This window comes from Triticum aestivum, chromosome 5B, assembly GCF_018294505.1.
Source record: "Triticum aestivum cultivar Chinese Spring chromosome 5B, IWGSC CS RefSeq v2.1, whole genome shotgun sequence".
Classification (NCBI taxonomy): domain Eukaryota; kingdom Viridiplantae; phylum Streptophyta; class Magnoliopsida; order Poales; family Poaceae; genus Triticum; species Triticum aestivum.
Window position 1 is genome coordinate 101,946,809 of NC_057807.1, and position 21,501 is coordinate 101,968,309.

Consider the following 21,501-nt stretch of genomic DNA (forward strand, 5'->3'; position numbering starts at 1 on the left):
CCTATCCGATGCAGGACATCCCTGTCGTTCCTAAAGTCTACAGTAATGAATTTCACTCTTTCGTCCTTGAGGAAGTTCTTAAAATCCTAGCACTCAACGTCGGCATGGCATATGTGGTAGAACAAGCACACGTTATGTACGCAAACCTTGATCACGGCAGGCTTCTTCCTCTCTGCCTCCTTTAGAATCTTCTCTCTTTCCAGGACTTTGGTGTACTCGACATCTAGCCCAGCGACCCACTCATCCGTTGAACTGTTGAACATGCATAGGAAGCAAGCAAGGCATGCTTTCACCGTCGTGGATCCACATGTGTAGATGACAATGAACTCATCGCTGGTGATGGCTCTAACCTGGTACTCAGCAGCGACCATGGAGATTTAGGAGGCCATAGATTTTGGAGGAGGGTTAGGAGAAGTTGAACTATTTTACCCCGCAAAAAAAGTTGAACTGGTGTAATGTGAAAGGACGTGACGACTGGGAGCGAACTTTTGTAAGGTAGAAGACGGGGACGAGTAGGGCGTGCGAACAGCGTGGGGTTGCTGGCTTGCCCGGTGGATAAACGGCTACAAGCCCCCAAAGGGTTCTCGAGAACTATGCGGGACCCACTAGATGTCATGTCTACTAGACCCATATCGTAGGAATGAAGGTATAGCTTCTGCCTGTTCGCATGTCATGCTGGCGCGTGGATGTAACTTCAGTTAATTCCGTCAACCGTCGCGCCTCCCACGACCTTCGCGTCCCTCGCGCGGTCGCGCCCTTTGAGACTTCGACCGGCTATAAATGAGCAAGTTTTTTGCCTACTCCGCATGCATGATACTCCCTTTGGTCCTTTTTACTTCCTTCAACCGTTTGCAAAGTGTTTGACCAAATTTATACTAAAAATATCAATACCTACAATACTGATTATAATGAGTATAAGAACTATGTTTTATAGTGAGTATAAAAATATTGATTTGACATTGTGAATGTTGATACATTTTTCTATGAGTTTGGTCAAAGTAGAGGTACATTGATTTGAGACAAACTTAAGTGCACAATGCAGACTAGTTCCTCCGTCCAGGTGCATGCCATGTCCTATCTTGTCATCACAACAAGGTTAGCTATTATTGTACTACTACCTCCCTTCTAGTTTAAAGGGCTCGATTAAAAAAATTCACCTACTCTTAGCAAGATAGAGGCGGTGGAATAGTTTTTGTAGTCTGCAAAAGTACTCAACTAATGCTGTCGTTCTTCACAAAAATGTGTTTACCAATGCATGCCTGAACACTAGTTACTCTAACCCCCTCTCTTCTTTAATTCTTTGCCATATCAGCATGTTTGCTGTTCGGGTGTGCATGAACACTATTCAAGGTCAAAAAAGATACCACCATTATGGCCAGCCTTAATCATCGCATGCAATAATTTAGTGCACCTTGAAATATGAACATGTGTGGGGCGTGTATGTTTTTAATGACTTGAGACTATACCTAGCTCGTCATGCAAGATGACTTATTATTTACCGTTCCCCATACCTGCAGGAAGCCCGTTCGTCTCCAAATATTTTCCTCTCCATGTGTGGAAACAATATGCCTGCGAGACTCCTTCTCCCTCCGGCGGTCCCACCACTCCACCCCGTGTGGAAAAAATCTGCATGCATGACTCTCCTCCCCCACGCTCGTCCAATCCGTTGTGACCAGCAATATTTCCACCCCTTCCCTCCCCCGTAATTTAATCCAACAAATATGCCCACGTAGCTATTACGTTAATCATGCAACATTTCTTTCGTGACGCTGCTTCAGTTACTTAACTGCAGGTGCATTGGGTCACTGACATCTGGGCCCAACAAGGGTCTGGCCCACATGTCAGTGATGCAACTGGACCAGTAGTTAAGTTAGTGCAGCTCAGTCCATATCTTACGTAGGTGTGCCATTGCTTGCTATAAATACTGCGCCTCCCACGGCATTCGGAAGAACGCTGAAATTCATCGCTATCTCCTCCGCCTCCCTCTCACGTCGACCACCATGGCATCGCCCCTCCCAAGCCCTAGGCGCCCTCGCTGCACCGCCCGGACGGTCACGCATCGCCGTTCCATTCCTCGCTGCCACTAGTCGAGGAGGACACGTCGGCATTCCACTCCTCGCCGTGACGCGTCGAGGTGGATGCGTTGGTGTTCCCAATCTCGCCAGCACGTGCGTCGGAGGATGCGTCGGCTCCCCGCTACAAGGAGAAGACCGCCCCGCCCGCCAAGCCCCTCCCCCCAGCCTTGAGGAGCTTTGGAAAGAAATGGATGTCGCCATGTGGGAGGCTTTGCCGCCGGCAGAGCACGCCAAAATAGAGGCAAAGAAGAAGTTCGGGGAAGAAAAGCGCGCTGCGAGGCAAGCTGCCTAGCAAGTCTATGTCGCGTCCGAGAGAGTCAGGCAATTGGCTCTTTGGCAGATGGCTCGTGCAAGGGCCATGAGGGTGGCGGAGGACGCAAGTGCCAAAGCCCTGAGTGTAGTCGGGCCCAAGAGCCTCATCTACGCTTGGTGGTACATGGACTGGTTGCACGCTTCCAGCAAGGAGGAGTACCTTCTTGCGCCAGATCACCACACCAGTGAGATCACGCTCGCCCGCCGGCAAGCCGCCAATTAGTGCCTAGCGAGTTGCGAGGCTAAGGAACAGGCGTTGTGTCAGTGCACTAGGAAACGACCATGTACCAGGGCACTCGTGGCACGCCGCAAGTGCTCCTGCGAGCGCCGTTGCTTTTAGTAGGAGTATAATTTGTTTTGTAAGGTGATCTTATTAGCTTTGGGACGCAAATGATAAATCCCGAACGTTCGGGAATTATTAGCGTCCTTAATTATGTAAGAGGGGAAGTTTGGAAATCATGTGTATCCATATGCATTTTTTAAGTAGTGCATATAGCCAAACTTTAGTACTATATACTATCGCACTACACGTCTCTCTCTATATATGCGTGCAGACTATGCTACTCCCTCCGTCCAAGTGAATAAGTTATATTTGGTTGTGCACCGTGACCAAGAAAGAGCAAAGACTTTATACACCTAGACGGAGGGAGTACTACTATTACTTATGTATTGGAAAATGCATGTTTTAATATTACGATGTGGTTTTTGTAGAAGTAGAAAAACAACACTAGTCAAGCTTGTGAAATGATTCAATGCAAAACAAATGCAAAAATGCTCGTTTGATTGTTTACTTTTAGCTTCCTTCTCTATGGTTATTTCTCTGTCGTAATTTGTACGGAGTATCTCACTGGTCGGAAAGGCATGCAAATTCCCAAACCGCTTCCTACACCCTGTATCAAATTTTTTGCCTAACAAGTTGTGCCGTGCAATTTGAATTCCAACTTGAGTACTAGTACTACTAGTAGGAGTACCAGGGGCCAGTTTGTTTAGGCTTCTAGATTAGTAGTAATCCCATTACTACTAGCTCTGTCCTGGTTTATTGGTCCCCATTGTAACCTGTGTCAAATTTTGATCATAAATTTAACTAATGAAATGTTTGTGATGTCACATGCACTAACATTTTATCAGTTAAATCCTTGGTCAAAATTTACCACAAATTACAATGGTTATGAATAAACTAGGACAGAGGTACTCCATTTTTTATACAAGGCCACTATAAAAAAAATACATTTTGCATCTATACAAGGCCACCAATAGTAATCGAGACAAATATTAATGATGTTTCCTCGTACTAGTAACCCATGCCTTAATTACTAGCATGCATGTAGTGGATGATAATGACAAACTCATCTACTTCCTCTCTCACGGCCACTCAATTTCTTCTAATGTGGATGCACCCTATTAATTAACCCGGTAAACGAGAAAATAAATTGACTTGTAAAGCACACATTGATTTTTATCTTGGTACCTGTAATTTGAGTTTGTGGCCTTCTATATAAAAATGAAGGGAGCACTAGTAGTAGTTTAGAAGCCCAAATAAATGAGTGAGGCGCCTTAATGTTACTCTCCACTGGGACTAGTCTTATGGGAAAAGCCGGGGAAGAGACGGCTTATTTTTTAAGCCGCCAAAAGAACTGGTCGTAGGAGTAGTAGCTAGGGATACTAGAAGTAGTAGCTAGGGATCGAGTGTGCTAGATGAACCGGAGAAAGTAAATGCAGAGAGATGAAATGCAAAAAATATGGAGGGATGTGATGGTTGCTTGTCCATTTATTTTACTAGGCCACTTATTACTGGCAGTGGTTTGGTTTTGTGATATGACGGCTTTACTGCCGCGCCACGAGCGGGGTGAGACTCCCGTGCAGTGCCGCCCTCTACACTTGTACTACATCGGTCATGGTTTATTAGTCCCCCAATGAATTTGACTGAACATTTAACTCACAAAATGTTAGTGCATGTAAACAAAAACTATATTGTTGGATTCGTATTCGAACATAGTTTTCAATGATATAATTTTAGGTGACATGCATCAGCATTTATCGTACTATATATAAAGTTAGTTCAATTTTTGGTCGTACTAATATATAGTAGTAAGGTGCCCGTGCGTTGCACGGAAGAGTGAAATGCATTGATCGGGGAGTTGTTTATTTTGACAAAGGATGTGGGGGTCATCTCATGTGTAATGGGTATCGATATGTTTCTTTGTATATTATTTCATCTCTAGAGCTCACAAACATCCGGGTGAAATAGATAAAAAGGTATCTGTTGCAAACAAAAGCGCTCAACTGTTCAACCTGCATCCAAAACTTGTGAAGAAATAACACTTATTGTGCTTTGCAAGAAATGATCTTTAAGAATTAGTTTTTGAGTATCGATTGTTATACATGTTGGCTACAGATGACATGGCACTTTCTTGTAGTCAACCGTTGGCTATACAATTAAGTATTAACCATGCCCTTATACACCTAGACGGAGGGATTAAATCAGGATGACTTGGAAGGGGCAGAGGAGATGTAAGAAATGGTTCATAGTAAGTCTTTCACCAGCACTGTAGTAAAAGTTCATACATGGAAGATTCTAGACTAAACCATAAACGGATACAGTTTTATTCATGCGCAGTACTCCAATAGAGAAGGATCATGCATGGAAGTCTCCACATGCTTAAACAGCGGATTACATTGAGCGAAGACTAATGATCAACATTTAACTTGATAATGCGTATGTCCAGGTGAACCTCCTTGGAGTCCCCATGCACCGCGTTGGCAGGTAAATAAGACCACGGGTTTTCCATGTCCACATCAGCGGGAAGGTCCCAGCTCCACAGAGTCCAAGTCAGTTTCATGAAGCCGGTGTCGTCGCCCATGTACCTCGGAGGGGTAGTAACAGTGAGCACGCACCCGTACATCGGCCTCGTGTCAGTGTCAGCGTCAGCGGCGTCGCCCCTGACGCACACTACAGAGACGAGGCGGCACCCTGCACGGGCCTCGCTGGTGCCCACGATCAAGAGGAAGATGCTGCCGTCCTCCTTCAAGACTAGCAAGCGACGGTGATCCTCCAGTGACTCCAGTATGGTGAACAGGTAGCACGTCTCGTACTTGATGTTTTCCGCCAAGGGCCAGTAGTGACCGCTGAAGGAAATATGCCCTAGAGGCAATAATAAAGTTATTATTTATTTCCTTATTTCATGATAAAAGTTTATTATTCATGCTAGAATTTTATTAACTGGAAACATAATACAAGTGTGAATACATAGACAAACATAGTGTCACTAGTATGCCTCTACTTGACTAGCTCATTAATCAAAGATGGTTAAGTTTCCTAACCATAGACATGAGCTGTCATTTGCTTAACAGGATCACACCATTAGGAGAATGATGTGATTGACTTGACCCATTCCGTTAGCTTAGCACTTGATCATTTAGTATGTTGCTATTGCTTTCTTCATGACTTATACATGTTCCTATGACTATGAGACTATGTAACTCCCAATTACCGGAGGAACACTTTATATGCTACCAAACGTCACAACATAACTGGGTGATTATAAAGGTGCTCTACAGGTGTCTCCGAAGGTACTTGTTGGGTTGGCGTATTTCGATATTATGATTTGTCACTCTGATTGTCGGAGAGGTATCTCTGGGCCCACTTGGTAATGCACATCATTATAAGCCTTGCAAGCATTGTAACTAATGAGTCAAGTTGCGGGATGATGTATTACGGAACAAGTAAAGAGACTTGCAGGTAATGAGATTGAACTAGGTATTGAGATACCGACGATCGAATCTCGGGCAAGTAACATACCGATGACAAAGGGAACAGCGTATGTTGTTATGCGGTTTGACCGATAAAGATCTTCGTAGAATATGTGGGAGCCAATATGGGCATCCAGGTGTCGGAGTAATTGGACACGGATACCCCAAAGACGGTGAGACGATATTTCAAGACATCGGGGCTAGCAAAGCCCCTCAGTCCGACTGCTCGACCACTTCTGCTGGCTCTCTGTCCGACTGCTCTGCCCGGCCGGGTGCCGGCTACTGACTGCAACGACCAGCCGGCTGCCGACTGCAGCCCGAAGCGACATCGACAAGACACCGACGAGACGGATGTACCCGAGCACTATTCACGTCTCATCTCATCGATCATGTATAGTGTCACTTGTACCCTGGCACTATTCATGAAGTGACCCAGGGGACAAGGATGACACCCACCATGCCTAGTCCATGCCACTACCTAGCTTACATCCTAAGCTACCTCACACTATAAAAGGAGACACACATCCATCCATCTAGGGGATGGACTCTCACACACTCTCTCACACATGCTCCCACGCATGCATACATGCCCACGGGCACACACCCATTTAGGCAGCAACATGCCATTCGGCCACTGGAGCTTGCATGCTCATCCGGCCACCCGCATATATACGAAGTCAGATACCCATGGTACTGATCCCAGATATAGCTCCAAGAGCACTCTGTACCAGATATACCAGATACACTCAGACATGCAGCAGTAGGAGTATTATCTCTCCGGAGAGCTCCGAAGCTGGGTAAACCACCGCGTGTTATTCGCATACCCGCTCCTGGGCCTATCAGCAGCAGTCTTATCCTCACACTAAGCCCTTGTGGCATCTGTCGACTCGCAAGCCCCCCGTGAGAATACAACGACAGTTGGCGCCCACCGTGGTGTGGTACTACTACTATGCTACCACGCTGTTGCTGGTTTCGCAGTCCGGGCGGGACCATTTTCTCCTTCACTGCCACGGCGTCGCACCGTCTCTCAAGTAGCGGTCGGGGGCTCGACATTGACACGCCCCCAGAGTGGCCGCGAGGGGCGGCGCATCCTCGCCATATGCCTCGCCATCTTTGTCGTCACCGCGGCATCGCCGTCGTCTCTCCGGTAGCGCTCGGGGGCCCAACATCGACACGCCCCCGGAGCGGCCGCGAGGGGCGGCGCGTCCTCGCCGTCGGCCTCTTCGTCAACATCGTCGCGACGCTGACCGTCCGTCCACAGGCGCGCCGCGCGCGGGGCCTTGCTTCGGTCGGCCATGTTCATCCACGTGCCGTTCGTGTCTGCTCTCCTCCGCATTGTGCCTTGCTCTGGCTGAAACACGCGTTCGCTCCTCCATATACGGACCATGCGAGCTAGCTAGATGCAAGTCATCCACTGCATGTATGCTGCCTAAACATTGCCTGTACACTACCCACTTCATGCAAGTCCAACCAACACCAAGATGGTCAATTGCTGAATCTGGCCACTTGGTCAGCTGCCAAGCCGGCTCTCGCGCCCACGTTCGGCCGCCTTCTGCCCGCGCAGGTGGCGTTCGCTTCGCCACTACCGGGTCTGCGCCACTCGGCCTCCCGAGCTCAACCCCGCACCGGTCCAGCCGACGCCAGCTGCGTCCACTCGGCCTCCCGTGCTCGCCCTCTGCTCCACGTGCGGCCGTGGCCGCCAGGCCTCGCGCGCCCATGTGCCGCATTGACCGTGCCTCCCCGACAGCCCGTTCTCACTGCCCCGCATCTAGCCGACAGCAGGCGGCTCTCCTCCGCGGTGTCCCGGGTCGAGCCTGGCCGCCTGGCCGCCTCCGCCTCACCTCTGCGCCCGCGGCTCAACCTCCATCCCGCGGCGCGCCACGCCCGGCTGCGACCCGCGCACCTCTGCCTCGACTCCTCGCTCGCGCGCCACCAAGGGAGGAGCCCCTCGCGCCCGGGGCAGCGCCCGACCGCTGCAGTTGCCTCGTCTGCCGACCAGCGCGTCTAGGCCGCCTCCTCTGCCCCGCGGCCGGCTTCCCGTGCCTGGAGCGCCTCAACCGGCCCGCGCGCCTGCCGGGCCAACTTCGCCCCCGCACGTGCGCGTACCCGCACTGCCCCGAGCCGGCGACCGACTGGCCGCTCCTCCGGTCCAACCCACCGGCCGACCTGGTTGTCACTTCCGCCTCCACGCGCCGGCCGGGTCGCCGCCGCCGGCCTCCCCAGCTGCCGGCTGCCGCCTTCCCGCGGCTGGCCGCCTCCGCTTCCGGCTCTACCTCATCCCCGCCGGCTCCATCTAGGCCCATAGCCGGCTGGTCGCACCAGTGGGCCCTCCGCATCCTGGCCGCTGGCTGCCACGACGGTGCCGGCCTCCCGCATCGGCTCCAACCCCGCGCCCACGTTCAGGCGCGCCTGGCCGCCTCTGTCCTGCTCGCCTGGCCTCGTTCCGGTCATGCCAGCTCCCGACCTTCGCGCCCGCCGAGTCGCGGCCCCGCACCGACCGCCTCTGGCTGGTGTTGGATGCCTCCCCATCGCCTCGCGGGCTCCGGCCGCCTCCAAGCACCGCTCCGACCTGCCTGGTGTCCATGCCGACTCCGTCCGCGCCGGGTCCGGGTGGTTGCCTCGCGCCCGGCCGCGACCGGTCGCTGCCCGCCGCGCCACTCCGCCACCCGGCCCGGCCCGGCCCTGTGGCCGGCTCCCGCTCCCCCCGCCTCGGCTCTGCACCTTCGCGTGCCTGATCCGGCTCTCTGTCGCCCCGCGTCGCCTCGTGCTACCTCTGCTCCACCCCGGCCGCTGCACTGACTCAACGTGCTCGTGCGCACCCTGGCGACAGTCCCGCGATGGCTCTGCTCCAACCGACTCCCGCGCCTGGCCGCCTCTCGCGTTGGCCGACCCCAGCTCCACGCCCGCTCCTGCTGCTGGCTCGCGGCAGCCGCGTCCGCCTACCGGCTCGCTGCTCAAGCCGGCTGGCTTCCCCGCCACACTTCGCCTCGCGCTGCCTGCGCCGGCTCCCTCGCTCCCTCCGGGTCTTCGCGCCCTTGCCCATGCTGCGGCGGGCCGGCTCCACCAAGCCATGTCGGCCTCCCGCACCGGGTCCAGCCTCCGCACGCGCCAGCTTGCCGCGCCAGCCGGCTGCCGGCTCCACGCGCCCGTTCTGCGACGTCCCGCGCCACCCGCGGCTTCACCTCCGGCCGACCCCTACTGGTCCTTGCTGCGGTCCCCTGGTCGGCTGGTGAAAATAAGGAAGAGAAGTCAGAGGGAAAAAAGTGCCAAGCCGGCTGGTAAAAAAGGGTGGGTGGCCGTGTGAGAGAAAAGTCAGGGGCCGACTGCCCAAGCAGGTTGAGAAGGAAGTGGCCGAGTGCTAAAAAGAGAGAGAGAAAGAAAGAAATGTGCGTCTGACTGCCAGATGTGCATCCGACCGCTGGCTGCCTGGCCGGCTGCAAAGAGCCCGACTTCTGTGTTGGGGTCCGCCCGCCCAGCCAGCTGAAGAAGAAAAAGAAGAAGACAAATTAGTCGCCGGGAGATCCGGCCTGAGTGCTCAACAGTCAGCCCGAATCTCGGGGGCTACACCCAGCGGGTGCGCTGACGCGCCCCTGCGAGAGAGAAGACAAAGTAGTTGCCGAGACATCCGGCCCGACTGCTCAGCAGTTGGCCCGAATCTCGGGGGCTACACCCAGCGGGTGCGCTAACGCGCCCCTGTGAGAGACAAGACAAAGTAGTTGCCGAGAGATCCGGCCCGATTGCTCAGCAGTCGGCCCGAATCTCGGGGGCTACACCCAGCGGGTGCGCTGATGCGCCCCTGCGAGACAGAAGACAAAGTAGTTGCCGAGACAACCGGCCCGACTGCTCAGCAGTCTGCCCGAATCTCGGGGGCTACACCCAGCGGGTGCGCGGACGCGCCCCTGCGAGAGAGAATACAAAGTAGTTGCTGGGAGATCCGGCCCGACTGCTCAACAGTCGGCCCGAATCTCGGGGGCTACACCCAGCGGGTGCTCTGGCGCGTCCCCCTCGAAGGTTGCAGACAAGAGAAGAGTTTTGACCGGCTACCAGCAGCCGGCAGAACAGAAAAAGAAGAAAAAGGGCGTTGCAAGACGCCTCCCCGCCTGGCCGGTCGAGCCTGACCGGCCGGGACCCCCTCTTCGAGCACCCGGGGGCTCGAAGGCTACACCCAGCGGATGCGCCGGTGCACTCCGCGAGCGCCGAGCCGCGCCGGTTGTCTTTGGCAAACCGCGCCTCGGCTACACGAAAATCAATGTGAGCTCCTCACCCGCATATTTTTGCATCACACAAGCACGGATAATCCCGAGGGATGCTCGGGGGCTATCTTCGCATTTTTATTACAGTTGCATCACTGTTCGCCCTGGTGCCAGCCAGAGTTGGCCCGGGGGCTGGCCGCTTGGCCTGAGACGTTAGTTCCCACAGACGACTTAGTAGAGTGCGCAGTACCAAAGGTCCACTCTTAGTCACAGACCGCAGAGCGGCTGTCCGGCTAGCAAGAGTGGACGCTGGAGGCCACCCACGTGAAAAACATCCAGGAAGAAAAACGGTTCGGGCGACCCGACCGTTTCCTTTACAAGTATCTACTCGGTTGAATCTGCTACCAGACACTGAGTACTGTACACTCCACTTTGCGGCCCACTCTCAGCCACAGACCGCAGAGCAGCTGTCCGGCAGGCAAGAGGACAAGCCAAAAAGCGGAGGGAACACGAAAAAGATTGAAGGGGGCTCGAACGAAACCAAGTCGGCACCCTCCGCATAAAACTTGCAATGCTAAAAGCAAACATTTTATATATCTGCATGGACTAACATTGTCTTTTTTCATGAGCATTTCCATGAACACTCACCAAAAAACCTCCGCCCAACTTTGCCAAGTTACTCGGAGGCTTGGGGGCTACTGTCGGAGTAATTGGACATGGATACCCCAAAGATGGTGAGACGATATTTCAAGACATCGGGGCTAGCAAAGCCCCTCAGTCCGACTGCCCGCCCACTTCTGTTGGCTCTCCGTCCGACTGCTCTTCTCGGCCGGCTGCCGGCTGCTGACTGCAACGACCAGCCGGCTGTCGACTGTGCCAAGCAGTCGGCTGCCGACTGCAGCCCGAAGCGACATCGACAAGACACCGACGAGACGGATGTACCCAAGCACTATTCACGTCTCATCTCAGCCATCATGTATAGTGTCACTTGTCCCCTGGCACTATTCATGAAGTGACCCAGGGGACAAGGATGACACCCACCATGCCTAGCCCATGCCACTACCTAGCTTACATCCTAAGCTACCTCACACTATAAAAGGAGACACACATCCATCCATCCAGGGGATGGACTCTCACACACTCTCTCACACATGCTCCCACGCATGCATACATGCCCACGGGCACACACCCATTTAGGCAGCAACATGCCATTCGGCCACTGGAGCTTGCATGCTCATCTGACCACCCGCATATATACGAAGTCAGATACACATGGTACTGATCCCAGATATAGCTCCAGGAGCACTCTGTACCAGATATACCAGATACACTCAGACATGCAGCAGTAGGAGTATTATCTCTCCGGAGAGCTTCGAAGCTGGGTAAACCACCGCGTGTTATTCGCATACCCGCTCCTGGGCCTATCAGCAGCAGTCTTACCCTCACACTAAGCCCTTGTGGCATCTGTCGACTCGCAAGCCCCCCGTGAGAATACCACGACAGTTGGCGCCCACCGTGGTGTGGTACTACTACTATGCTACCACGCTGCTGCTGGTTTCGCAGTCCGGGCGGGACCATTTTCGCCTTCACCGCCACGGTGTCGCACCATCCCTCAAGTAGCGGTCGGGGGCTTGACATCGACACGCCCCCAGAGTGGCTGCGAGGGGTGGTGCATCCTCGCCATATGCCTCGCCATCTTCGTCGTCACCGCGGCATCGCCATCATCTCTCCGGTAGCGCTCGGGGGCCCAACATCGACACGCCCCCGGAGCGGCCGTGAGGGGCAGCGCGTCCTCGTCGTCGGCCTCTTCGTCACCATCGTCGCGACGCCGGCCGTACGTCCACACGCACGCCACGCGCGGGGCCTTGCTTCGGTCGGCCTTGTTCATCCACGTGCCGTTCGTGTCTGCTCCCCTCCGCGTTGTGCCTTGCTCTAGCTGAAACACGCGTTCGCTCCTCCATATACGGACTATGCGAGCTAGCTTGATGCAAGTCATCCACTGCATGTATGCTGCCTAAATATTGCCTGTACACTACCCACTGCATGCAAGTCCAACCAACACCAAGATGGTCAATTGCTGAATCCGGCCGCTTGGTCAGCTGCCAAGCCGGCTCCCGTGCCCACACTCGGCCGCCTTCTGCCCGCGCAGGTCGCGTTCACTTCGCCACTGCCGGGTCTGCGCCACTCGGCCTCCCGAGCTCAACCCCGCACCGGTCCAGCCGAGGCCAGCTGCGTCCACTCAGCCTCCCGTGCTCGCCCTCTGCTCCACGTGCGGCCGCGGCCGCCAGGCCTCGCGCGCCCATGTGCCGCGTTGACCGTGCCTCCCCGATAGCACGTTCTCACTGCCCCGCCTCTAGCCGACCACAGGCGGCTCTCCTCCGCGGTGTCCCGGATCGAGCCTGGCCGCCTGGCCGCCTCCGCCTCACCTCTGCGCCCGTGGCTCCGCCTCCATCCCGCGGCGCGCCGCGCCCGGCTGCGACCCGTGCACCTCTGCCTCGACTCCTCGCTCGCGCGCCACCAAGGGAGGAGCCCCTCGCACCCGGGGCAGCGCCCGACCGCTGCAGTTGCCTCGTCTGCCGACCACCGCGCCGTGGCCGCCTCCTCTGCCCCGCGGCCGGCTTCCCGTGCCTGGAGCGCCCCAGCCGGCCCGCGCGCCTGCCGGGCCAACTTCGCCCCCGCGCGTGCGCGTACCCGCACTGCCCCGAGCCGGCGACCGACTGACCGCTCCTCCGGTCCAACCCACCGGCCGACCTGGTTGTCACTGCCGCCTCCACGCGCCGGTCGGGTCGCCGCCGGCGGCCTCCCCAGCTGCCGGCTGCCACCTTCCCGCGGCTGGCCTCCTCCGCTTCCGGCTCTACCTCATCCCCGCCGGCTTCATCTGGGCCCGTCACCGGCTGGTCGCACCAGCGGGCCCTCTGCGTCCTGGCCGCTGGCTGCCTCGACGGCGCCGGCCTCCCGCATCGGCTCCGACCCCGCGCCCCCGTTCAGGCGCGCTTGGCTGCCTCTGTCCTGCTCGCCTGGCCTCGTTCTGGTCGCGGCAGCTCCCGGCCTCCGCGCCCGCCGAGTCGCGGCCCCGCACCGACCGCCTCCCGCTGGTGTTGGCCGCCTCCCCATCGCCTCGCGGGCTCCGGCTGCCTCCAAGCACCGCTCCGACCTGCCTGGTGTCCGTGCCGACTCCGTCCGCGCCGGGTCCGGGTGGTTGCCACGCGCCCGGCCGCATCCGGTCGCCGCCCCCCGCGCCACTCCGCCACCCGGCCCTGTGGCCGGCTCCCGCTCCCCCTGCCTCAGCTCTGCACCTTCGCGTGCCTGATCCGGCTCTCTGTCGCCCCGCGTCGCCCCGTGCTACCTCTGCTCCACCCCGGCCACTGCACTGACTCAACGTGCTCCTGCGTGCCCTGGCGACAGTCCCGCGATGGCTCTGCTCCAGCCGACTCCCGCGCCTGGCCGCCTCTCGCGCTGGCCGACCCCAGCTCCACGCCCACTCCTGCTGCTGGCTCGCGACAGCCGCGTCCGCCTGCCGGCTCGCTGCTCAAGCCGGCTGGCTTCCCCGCCACACTTCGCCTCGCGCCGCCTGCGCCGGCTCCCCCGCTCCCGCCGAGTCTTCGCGCCCTCGCCCAGGCTGCGGCGGTGTCAGGACCCCGACTCAATGCCACATCGATCTAGCATGTAACACCTCATATCACTTTGCGGCCTCACGCATGGTATTCCCACGGGTGTCGCCTTACCTTTGCCCGGGACCGTTTGCGCCTTTTGGCACTCGTATATGATAGTGTCGCAAGCATCCATATGATAAGGAGCCCGGGATGACATGGCTAGTCGTAAACCCAAAGTGGCACAGACTTACAGGGACAGGCATCCATGACCCAGCATCGAACGTGTCACTCATCAGCGAGTGAATCCAGGCTGTAGCACTGGGCTAGCAGGACTCCGGTGAACCGGGCTGTAGCGGGCTAACAGGACTCCGGTATTCATCGCGTGACATTTCCCCGAGGGGACAGACACAGGAACGAAGAAGGACACACGCCGGCCAGCCTAAGTGTTCTGGATCAGTAGCAAGCTACCATGGCTCGATGGAAACACTAGGAGACATTTCCCGGTAAGAGAGGCTACTAAGGATAAACAACTAGATAGTCAGATCCCACACATACCAAGCATTTCCATAACATACACACAATATGCTCGATATGTGCAAATACAACATGGCATCACAACATGACTCTACGACTCAAGTATGTATTCATTAGGCTCCGAGGAGCGAGATATTACAAACATGGGTCTCATGACCCAACACTTAGAGCATACAAATCAAAGCACAAGCGGAAGCCTAACATGTCTGAGTACAGACATCTACAAATGAAAAGGGCTGAGAAGCCTGACTATCTACCAGATCCTGCCGAGGGCACAAGATCGTAGCTGAGGTAACAAGCTAAACATCTAAGTCCACGCAGAACTACTAACGAGACCGAAGTCTCTCTGCAAAAACATAAAATAGGCAAACGTGAGTACAAATGTACCCAGCAAGACTTGCATCAGAACTAACTACATATGCATCATTATCAACAAAGGGGATGGTGGGGTTTAACAGCAGCAAGCCAGCTTTGACTCGGTGGCTATCCTAAACTACGACTGCAAGTAACTCTTTTGAGGTGGCGCACACGAGTCCACATATTCACCATATCAATACACCACTATGGATCCGCTCTCGTCTCCCTACGAGAACGCCATCCATAGCACTCACGCTTATCTTGCGCATTTTAGAGTATCCACTTTCACTTGTCTATGAACTGTACAGGCAACCTAGAAGTCCTTTACCATGGACACGGCTATTCGAATAGATGATGTTAACCCTGCAGGGGTGTACTTCTTCACACACGCTCTCACCACTTACCGCCGTTTACACGACATGTACTCGGCAACCTTCAAGCGGAAGCCCAACGAGGGTGTCGGCCACGGCCTACCTAAACACTCAAGTCTCTGAAGGAAATATGCCCTAGAGGCAATAATAAAGTTATTATTTATTTCCTCATATCATGATAAATGTTTATTATTCATGCTAGAATTTTATTAACCGGAAACATGATACATGTGTGAATACATAGACAAACATATAGTCACTAGTATGCCTCTACTTGACTAGCTCATTAATCAAAGATGGTTATGTTTCCTAACCATTGACATGTGTTGTCATTTGATTAATGGGATCACATCATTAGGAGAATGAGGTGATTGACATGACCCATCCCGTTAGCTTAGCACTTGATCGTTTAGTATTCTGCTATTGCTTCCTTCATGACTTATACATGTTCCTGTAACTATGAGAATTGTGTAACTCCCGTTTACCGGAGGAACACTTTGGGTACTACCAAACATCACAACGTAACTGGGTGATTATAAAGGAGTACTACAGGTGTCTCCGAAGGTACATGTTGAGTTAGCATAATTCGAGATTAGGTTTTGTCACTCCGATTGTCGGAGAGGTATCTCTGGGCCCTCTCGGCAATGCTCATCACCTAAGCCTTGCAAGCATGTAACTAATGAGTTAGTTATAAGATGAAGTATTACAGAACGAGTAAAGAGACTTGTCGATAACGAGATTGAACTAGGTATTGGATACCAACGATCGAATCTCGGACAAGTAACATACCGATGACAAAGGGAACAACGTATGTTGTTATGCGGTTTGACCGATAAAGATCTTCGTAGAATATGTAGGAACCAATATGGGCATCCAGGTCCCGCTATTGGTTATTGACCAGAGATGTGTCTCAGTCATGTCTACATCGTTCTCGAACCGTAGGGTCCGCACGCTTAAGGTTTCGATGACAGTTATATTATGAGTTTATGTATTTTGATGTACCGAAGGTTGTTCGGAGTCCCGGATATGATTACGGACATGACGAGGAGTCTCGAAATGGTCGAGACATAAAGATTGATATATTGGACGGATATATTTCGACACCGGAAAGGTTCCGGAGAAGTTTGGAGCCCCGGGAGGTTACCGGAACCCCCCGGGAGGTATATGGGCCTTATTGGGCCTATGTAGGAGGAAGAGAGAAGGAGCAAGGGAGGGGGGCATGCCCCCCCAAGCCCAATCCGAATTGGGGAGGGGGGCCGGCCCCCCCTTTCCTTTCTCCTTCCCCTTCTTCCTATTACTACTACTAGTACTACTTCCTAATACTAGTACTCTTTCCTTCCCCTTCCAAATAGGATAAGGAAAAGAGAGGGAAACCTACTTGGAGTAGGTTTCCCCCTCCTCATGGCGCCCCCCCCCCCTAGGGCCGGCCACCTCCTCCCTCCCTCCTTTATATACGGGGGTAGGGGGCACCCTAGAACACACAAGTTGATCATTGATCGTTCCTTAGCCGTGTGCGGTGCCCCCCTCCACGATATTACACCTCGGTCATATTGTAGCGGTGCTTAGGCGAAGCCCTGCAACAGGAGAACATCAAGATCGTCACCACGCCGTCGTGCTGACGGAACTCCCCCTCGGCGCCTCTGCTGGATCAGAGATCGAGGGTGCGTCATCGAGCTGTACGCGTGTCAAGAACTCGGAGGTGCCGGAGTAACGGTACTTGGATCGGTTGAACCGGAGGACGTACGACTACTTCCTCTACGTTGCGTCAACGCTTCCGCTTCGGTCTACGAGGGTACGTAGACAACACTCTCCCCTCGTTGCTATATCATCACCATGATCTTGCGTGTGCGTAGGAAATTTTTTGAAATTACTACGTTCCCCAACAGTGGCATCCGAGCCTAGGTTTATGCGTTGATGTTATATGCACGAGTAGAACACAAATGAGTTGTGGACGATATAAGTCATACTGCCTACCAGCATGTCATACTTTGGTTCAGCGGTATTGTGAGATGAAGCGGCCCGGACCGACATTACGCGTACGCTTACGCGAGACTGGTTTCACCGTTACGAGCACTCGTGCTTAAAGGTGGCTGGCGGGTGTCTGTCTCTCTCACTTTAGTTGAACCGAGTGTGGCTACGCCCGGTCCTTGTGAAGGTTAAAACGGAGTCTATTTGACAAACTATCGTTGTGGTTTTGATGCGTAGGTGAGATTGGTTCTTGCTTAAGCCCGTAGCAGCCACGTAAAATTTGCAACAACAAAGTAGAGGACGTCTAACTTGTTTTTGCAGGGCATGTTGTGATGTGATATGGCCAAGACATGATGCTATATTTTATTGTATGAGATGATCATGTTTTGTAACCGAAGTTATCGGCAACTGGCAGGAGCCATATGGTTGTCGCTTTATTGTATGAAATGCAAACACCCTGTAATTGCTTTACTTTATCACTAAGCGGTAGCGATAGTCGTAGAAGCAATAGATGGCGTAACGACAACGATGCTACAATGGAGATCAAGGTGTCGCGCCGGTGAAGATGGTGATCACGATGGTGCTTCGAAGATGGAGATCACAAGCACAAGATGATGATGGCCATATCATATCACTTATATTGATTGCATGTGATGTTTATCCTTTATGCATCTTATCTTGCTTTGATTGACGGTAGCATTTTAAGATGATCTCTCACTAATTATCAAGAAGTGTTCTCCCTGATTATGCACCGTTGCGAAAGTTCTTCGTGCTGAGACACCACGTGATGATCGGGTGTGATAGGCTCTACGTTCAAATACAACGGGTGCAAAACAGTTGCACACGCGGAATACTCAGGTTATACTTTACGAGCCTAGCATATACAGATATGGCCTCGGAACACGGGGACCGAAAGGTCGAGCGTGAATCATATAGTAGATATGATCAACATAGAGATGTTCACCATTGAAACTACTCCATCTCACGTGATGATCGGACATGGTTTAGTTGATTTGGATCACGTAATCACTTAAATGACTAGAGAGATGTCTGTCTAAGTGGGAGTTCTTTAGTAATATGATTAATTGAACTTAAATTTATCATGAACTTAGTACCTGATAGTATTTTGCTTGTCTATGTTTGTTTGTAGATAGATGGCTCATGCTGTTGTTCCGTTGAATTTTAATGCGTTCCTTGAGAAAGCAAAGTTGAAAGATGATGGTAGAAATTACACAGACTGGGTCCGTAACCTAAGGATTATCCTCATTGCTGCACAGAAGAGTTACGTCCTGGAAGCACCGCTGGGTGCCAGGCCTACTGCTGATGCAACTGACGACGTTAAGAACGTCTGGCAGAGCAAAGCTGATGACTACTCTATAGTTCAGTGTGCCATGCTTTACGGCTTAGAAACGGGTCTTCAACGACGTTTTGAACGTCATGGGGCATATGAGATGTTCCAGGAGTTGAAGTTAATATTTCAAGCAAATGCCCGGATTGAGAGATATGAAGTCTCCAATAAGTTCTACAGCTGCAAGATGGAGGAGAACAGTTCTGTCAGTGAGCATATACTCAAAATGTCTGGGTATAATAATCACTTGATTCAACTGGGAGTTAATCTTCCGGATGATAGCGTCATTGACAGAATTCTCCAATCACTGCCACCAAGCTACAAGAGCTTTGTGATGAACTATAATATGCAAGGGATGAACAAGACTATTCCCGAGCTCTTCGCGATGCTGAAAGCCACGGAGGTAGAAATCAAAAAGGAGCATCAAGTGTTGATGGTCAACAAGACCACTGGTTTCAAGAAAAGGGGCAAAGGGAAGAAGAAGGGGAACTTCAAAAGGAACGGCAAACAAGTTGCTGCTCAAGTGAAGAAACCCAAGTCTGGACCTAAGCCTGAAACTGAGTGCTTCTACTGCAAGCAGACTAGACACTGGAAGCGGAACTGCCCCAAGTATTTGGCGGATAAGAAGGATGGCAAAGTGAACAAAGGTATATGTGATATACATGTTATTGATGTGTACCTTACTAATGCTCGCAGTAGCACCTGGGTATTTGATACTGGTTCTGTTGCTAACATTTGCAACTCGAAACAGGGACTACGGATTAAGCGAAGATTAGCTAAGGACGAGGTGACGATGCGCGTGGGAAATGGTTCCAAAGTCGATGTGATCGCGGTCGGCACGCTACCTCTACATCTACCATCGGGATTAGTTTTAGACCTGAATAATTGTTATTTGGTGCCTGCGTTGAGCATGAACATTATATTTGGATCTTGTTTGATGCGAGACGGTTATTCATTTAAATCAGAGAATAATGGTTGTTCTATTTATATGAGTAATATCTTTTATGGTCATGCACCCTTGAAGAGTGATCTATTTTTATTAAATCTCGATAGTAGTGATACACATATTCATAATGTTGAAGCCAAAAGATGCAGAGTTGATAATGATAGTGCAACATATTTGTGGCACTGCCGTTTAGGTCATATCGGTGTAAAACGCATGAAGAAACTCCATACTGATGGACTTCTGGAATCACTTGATTATGAATCACTTGGTACTTGCGAACCGTGCCTCATGGGCAAGATGACCAAAACACCGTTCTCCGGATCTATGGAGAGAGCAACAGATTTGTTGGAAATCATACATATAGATGTATGTGGTCCGATGAATGTTGAGGCTCGTGGCAGATATCGTTATTTCCTCACCTTCATAGATGATTTGAGCAGATATGGGTATATCTATTTGATGAAGCACAAGTCTGAAACATTTGAAAAGTTCAAAGAATTTCAGAGTGAAGTAGAAAATCATCGTAACAAGAAATAAAGTTTCTACGATCTGATCGTGGAGGAGAATATTTGAGTTACGAGTTTTGGTTTACATTTGAAACAATGTGGAATAGTTTCACAACTCACGCCACCTGGAACACCACAGCGAAATGGTGTGTCCGAACGTCGTAATCGTACTTTACTTGATATGGTGCGATCTATGATGTCTCTTACCGATTTACCGCTATCGTTTTGGGGTTATCCTTTAGAGATGGCCGCATTCACGTTAAATAGGGCAACATCAAAATCCGTTGAGACGATGCCTTATGAACTGTTCTTTGGCAAGAAACCAAAGTTGTCGTTTCTCAAAGTTTGGGGCTGCGATGCTTATGTGAAGAAACTTCAACCAGATAAGCTCGAACCCAAATCGGAGAAATGTGTCTTCATAGGATACCCAAAGGAGACAATTGGGTACACGTTCTATCACAGATCTGAAGGCAAGATTTTCGTTGCTAAAATCGGATCCTTTCTAGAGAAGGAGTTTCTCTCGAAAGAAGTGAGTGGGAGGAAAGTAGAACTTGATGAGATAACTGTATCTACTCCCTTATTGGAAAGTAGTTCATCACAAGAACCGGTTCCTGTGACAACTACACCAATTAGTGAGGAAGCTAATGATATTAATCATGAAACTTCAGATCAAGTTTCTACTGAACCTCGTAGGTCTACCAGAGTAAGATCCGCACCAGAGTGGTACGGAAATCCTATTCTGGAAGTCATGTTACTAGACCATGATGAACCTACGAACTATGAGGAAGCGATGATGAGCCCAGATTCCGCAAAATGGCTAGAGGCCATGAAATCTGAGATAGGATCCATGTATGAAAACAAAGTATGGACTTTGGTTGACTTGCCCGATGATCGGCAAGCCATTGAGAATAAATGGATCTTTAAGAAGAAGACTGACGCTGATGGTAATGTTACTGTCTACAAAGCTCGACTTGTTGCAAAAGGTTTTCGACCAGTTCAAGGGGTTGACTACGATGAGACTTTCTCACCCGTAGCGATGCTTAAGTCTGTCCGAATCATGTTGGCTATTGCTGCATTTCATGACTATGAAATTTGGCAAATGGATGTCAAGACTGCATTCTTGAATGGATTTCTAGAAGAAGAGTTGTATATGATGCAACCTGAAGGTTTTGTTGATCCAAAAGGTGCTGACAAAGTGTGCAAGCTCCAACGTTCCATTTATGGACTGGTGCAAGCATCTCGGAGTTGGAATAAACGTTTTGATAGTGTGATCAAAGCATATGGTTTTATACAGACTTTTGGAGAAGCCTGTATTTACAAGAAAGTGAGTGGGAGCTCTGTAGCATTTCTAGTTTTATATGTTGATGACATATTATTAATTGGAAATGATATAGAATTTCTGGATAGCATAAAGGGATACTTGAATAAAAGTTTTTCTATGAAAGACCTCAGTGAAGCTGCTTACATATTGGGCATCAAGATCTATAGAGATAGATCAAGATGCTTAATAGGACTTTCACAAAGTACATACCTTGACAAAATTTTGAA